This window comes from Thunnus albacares, chromosome 2 (genome assembly GCF_914725855.1).
Source record: "Thunnus albacares chromosome 2, fThuAlb1.1, whole genome shotgun sequence".
Lineage (NCBI taxonomy): Eukaryota > Metazoa > Chordata > Actinopteri > Scombriformes > Scombridae > Thunnus > Thunnus albacares.
The window spans coordinates 27535134-27540949 of NC_058107.1; positions in this window are offsets into that span (position 1 = coordinate 27535134).

The window sequence follows — 5816 nt, forward strand, 5'->3', positions numbered from 1 at the left end:
CTTTTGAATGAGAACGCATAAGATAAGAAATCAAATAAACATCTATTAACTATTAACTTAAAGAAACTGTCTTATTTTTGCTGTTGGTGTTTCATTAAAGGTCCCTTCCAGACATGTTGGAAGATGTATGAAAAATGCTCCGCTTGGAATAATAAAATGTGTCTGATGTGGGTTTTCCACATAAAAAAAGTCAATTTGCCTCATTAAAATCCTTGAAATTACATCTCGCTGTACCTCATTGAAAAATCCAGACTCAATGAATATGCAAATATTGTACATTTCAAAACATTTAACTGCTGGATACAAGATGTCTCCTACATCATTGGAAAGTCCATTTTCAGTGTATGTGCACGAGCTTCCACATCACACTTGTGTAAGTTGCATGCTGGACCAGAATTACGCAAATCACGCACAAGTCATACTTGTAGGCCCAAACCTTGGCCTGATCAGATGAGAACAAAGAAACTTTCCCTCTTCAGCAGTAGAATGTGAAAACAGCCTTATAGTTTCAAGATCTGCACATACATTATTCTGCAAAGTGAAACTCAAACATCCAACTGAAGTAACAATAAGAAAAACACATTTGTGAGTGGAGGGGGACTTCAAGTATAAAACCACGTTCTCCTTATTGAAGACACTTGGTGGTTCTGTGCTGTGCAGTACTGCTGAAGTGCCCTGCATTGGCAATGGGAGTTGGCAGAGAGAAATTAGTTACCATCAGGTTGGTTTTGTTTGTGATGGAGAACAGACCAGGATGAAAACAAAGATCATAAATCAGCACTGGCTGAAAACCTGCCTTGCTACTGTGGTCCAACCACTCAGAGGGATGTTTACATGTGAATTTTGTGCCGTTGGAGAGACAATAGAAAGACAAAAATGTTTATTAAGGTTACTAAGAATTTGTTAAACTTTAATAACAGTTTTTTTTTTCATCCTTTTTTTTTTAGTTTTGGGTAATTTTTACATGAACAAAACAGATAAACAAGTAGGACAGTAAAGAGTCATTAAAAAAATCATTACTTAACTGCAACGTATAGTTAAGGATAGAGTATGGGCTAATCCTCTTGTAGGTCAGTGAAACTGTCATCACTACTAAAAAGAGCTGAGGGGGGCCTAAATTTCTGGAAGTCTCTGATGCCCACTTCACTAACCAAATGCCCCCCTCACCTCACTGTATGTGGCACATGCCTTGTTTATGTCTGATCATGTGTGCCAGCAACTACAGACAATATGCAATCATACAGTATTTCTCCTGTATTTTTCTGGCCTTTAATATTTACCTCCACCAGAGGGCAGCACGTGACGACACATTTGAATGTACCAAGTTATTGGTGGTGCCAGTTCTGATTAATTCGAAGAAAATACCACTCATAACTAATGAAAAACCAAATTACCTACCACAGTATATTTCCTCCTGTTTGAAAGATGGCTTCGAGAGTAAAAAAAAAAATACTCGAAATACCAAAGTGAAACCATGAACCATGTCTGAAACAGAGGTCAGGCACTACAGCTGTCAAACTATTTCCCTCACAAATAATGAGAGTGACCCTGAATGGGCCTTGAAGCATTTACAGATGCAGTGACTGACCCCGCTTTAGAAGAAGACGTTTCCCTCTGACAGCAGCATGAGTTTAGATGGAGGGCAACATGTGCTTGCCTGTTTCTACCGCAGTGAAACATGGACTTGAAACACAACTCTGCATGAAATACTGCGTCATATATTCTTGCATAACAGGTTATGTTAAACACAGTGGAGTGGAATTAAACAGCCTAGCCCAGAGGTATTAATTAGACTTAAGGTGCTTTTCAAATTGAAAGGTTTCATGTCAGCTGTGTAGGTGTGTTAAACTGTGATGTATGGCAGTGTGTGGTGTGGACTGGTGTGTGTTACATTCCGCATATTAACTCACAGAATTACATGAAAAACAATCTCAAACAGGCACGATGATGAGTGGAATATTGGGAGACGTGCTGCATCAAATACACTGCTCAAAAACATGCATTCAATTGCTGCTAAGAGCTTTTAAGGAAAAAGATGAAATTTTTTTTGACTTGATTGCTTTTTTTCCATTAAGGGTGACTGTAGGTGTGGTGGAGAGGGTGCTTTGGGTGGACTGTTGGGTGCGTCAGCAGAGGAGAGAAAGAGCCCTGAGGAAAGAGCCGACACAGCTCAAGTCAACACACTGGAGGCCAAACAATGTGTCGGCCAAGAGATGGAAAGAGTGAGTGAAAGAGAGAAAGAAACACAGAGATCCCATGACAGCACACAGAGCTGCTCATGCTTTCACTTCTCACAGCTGATATACCGGCGGTTTTCATAAGAAGCCAACAGATTTAATTAGGAAAAAGGTGCTGATGGTTGTTTATCGCAGGATTTACAACATTACTACATTTGGTTAATATTTCATTGTATACAGATGTCCGGAGGGGAAACACCTTGATGTATTTTTGATGAGATCAGATCAGTGACTGTCACGTCTGCTCCCTGTGGTCCTCCAGGTCTACTGATCTAGTCCCTGTAGCTTCACACTTTCAAATTCAAGGTGTGTGTGTGTGTGTGTATTTATACACAGCCAGACTGGACATTTGTGCTAGTTTGGGGTCTGGACATGACTTACGGCCAAAGAGTGACGCACGTCACTTTGGGCTGACTCACAAATCATGAATGACAGTAGCCTACGGACAAAGTTCCTGTTTGGGTGGCTTCACCTCAAACTGCGGTGTCATTCAGGTTCTTGTGTAGCATGTAACTTGTTTTATTGAACATCTCACAAAATATTTAATTTAGCCAAATTAGAGTTGGAAGGGAACACATCTGTTTGTCATATTTCGTCATGAATGAAGGATTTTTTTGTGCTATAGGTTTGCTTTATGTACACAAAAGACAAAGAAAAGAATGAAAAATGAAAAAATCAATACAACCTGCACAACTGAGAGACAAAGACAATAAAAGAAAAAGAGAATAAACTCTTATGTGACACATAGGCAATGACAAATAAAAATGGCTTGATGCAGATACTGATTTTTTATTTTAAAGAAAAGTAAGAAAGCAATACACTGATAAAGATTCCAGTGTTTCAATGTGTGGACTGTAAACTGGAGGTTTTGTCAGATTTCAAAGTCTATTAAAATCAAACCACAAGACAATGATGCTAAGACATTTAAATGTTGTGGATTTGTTCACACTCCATATAAAGACACATTGACACCAACAGTGTGAAGTGCAGTTAGGTGTGTGCGGCTGTTGTTGGGTGGTATTTGCCAATGTGTGGGTGGTGGATTGATCTGTGAATTGTCAGCACATGTGAGCAATTATCCACCTTGTGCATACTGAGGTGTTTTTTGTTTGTATTAGCTTAGAGCTGGGTGATATGGACAAAATCAAATATCACAATATTTTTGACCAAATACCTTGATATCGATATTGCAACAATAATGCAGGGATGACTATCATCAGTAATGTGGATATAATGACTAAGTGTGTAAAGGCAAAAATTAGAACAGCTAGAACAGTCTGGTATGTTCAGAAAATTATATCACTTTACTGTAATGCAGCCTTTAAAACTAGGAAAAGACTTATGCCATATCATGATATTACGATATCCAAAATCTAATAATGTCTAATGTCATATCACGATATTGATATAACATCAATGTATTGCTCAGCCCTATATTAGCTCATGCATGAATTGTATAATTAGTCAAAATTACCTCATCCATTGACTTAAAACCCACTCCCTCTTTTCCTTTTTGTCCCCTCTCTACACAAACATGTGTATCATCTGTATCTCCCTATATCCTTGTTCATCACATGTGTTAAACTGCAGGCCGTCTTGTGACACATTCATGCTTCTTGAACTGGTGCAGCCGCTGCGCTGTATGCCAGCCATGTGCTATGCAATAATTAACTCTTCTCTGAGCCGTTCCAGCCATTAAAGCAGTAAGGAGTGATGTTGAGTAGAAAGGGCTATTTGTCCAAAGGCCAGCGCAGACAGTCAGGCCTATTGATGAAATGCTGGAGCTAATCAGGAATAGTAGCTGCCGTGCCCTGAATAGCAGCGTTGATGTTTTTTTTTTTTTTTGTGAAAGAAGGGAAACCAGTGCCACACAAAAGTCCGGCTGTCCCCCTCATCACCGATGCCATAGTGAAGAGTTTTTTATTCTCACATCACTGGGGCATCCAATAAATCTGGGTCTTTATACTAATGTCTGCTCTTTGGTTTAGCCATCGGAGATTACCAGCTACAAATAAGATTCAATAATGTCTTTCAAAGAATCAAAATGATTATAGTTCAGTTTTAGGGGGAACTTAAGTGTTATTCCTACTTAACCACAGTCAGACAAACCCAAAGATGCCTTTCTCGTCATCTTAAAGATGTGTTGAAGCCCAAGAGTAATGTAGTTTAGCTCAAAGTTTGAATGTTTATTGACTCAAGTAACAGCTCGACTTAAAAGTTACTTCTCCAAAGATGAATAGCTTGTTTGATGAAATTACACCTTGTAATTTGTATTAAGTCACTAATTTCACTGTTAAAGAGGAATAAGCTACTGTGACTGTTAATTTTGATATAAATGTTTTGAGCAAAAATATTTGAAACACCTCTTAGTGTAGCACAATACAATTCAACAGCACCACAAACTACAACCTCCAAAAATGACCACAAAGTTGAATCAGCAGCACCTCTATGTAATAGTTTCTTTATGTAGGATTTATTGCAGGGCTGTTGTATTAGACTGTATTTGTTTTAGCTAGGTGTATCAGATAAACTGGCAACTGAGTGTAAATTAGTTTAACTCTTGGAAAGAAGGATAAACCAAACTGTCTCTTTCACTGATGATATTTCGTTGGGCGGTTGTGTGCTGCAGTTTGTACGTGACCAGAGGGCGATGATAGGGTCAACCTTTCCTGTGCACTGTTGATCTGTTGAGTTATCTGATGCTGTGATGACTTAAGGGAGGGGTCGGAGCCACAGGCTTAACCAACATACACTCACTGTTTACCTGGGAGCTAAAGGCCAGTGGGCAACAAACACTGTATATTTAAACATGCCAACACATTTTTGCACACACAACCAGAGGATGTGCACAAAGTATGCTTCGCCTCAACAGTAAGACTGAATCCATCATAATGATATAGTTCACTATATTCAATACAATATGCTGTATTAGCATAACAAATCAATGTTTTATAAAGCTCCTCTATGGCCGCTCTAAAGAAAAGACTTTCCCAGAACTCTCCGAGGGCTTGTCAAGACACACACTGGGGCCAAAACTCTCTCTTCCTTTCTTTCTGTCTTTTTTCTCTCCACTTCTCGGTGCCCACGTGTTATACGCTATTGGTCCAAGCTGCTGAATGGGCCCCTGTGTTCGCCCTCTCCTTATCGTGTGACCTTTGATCTGTTTGGACAGCGTGACCAACAGAGGCTGCAAGGAGAAGAGAGCCAAGAGACACCCAAGTCAGAGTAGAGTGAACCCGGTACAATTCAGTCTGAAAGGCACCATGTGAAATGCTATAGGATTTTTAAAATGCGAAATGTATGGCAAGCATCCAATGCACATTTATAAGGAAAAAATAAAAATATGACATGATATGCTCAGTCTTTGTAATACATTCAGCTGAGGGCTGGAGGGCTGGGGGCTAATACTCTTTCAGGGCTCCACTATGTCCATGTTAAACTCTGTATTGACCTCAAAATACTCACACATGACTCATAAACCACAGTATGGCCTTGCACTTTCATACAGGAGAGATATGCCACACCTGTACTCACCAACCCACATCCTGAGATCTCAAGATGCTTCAGACCTCCAGATAA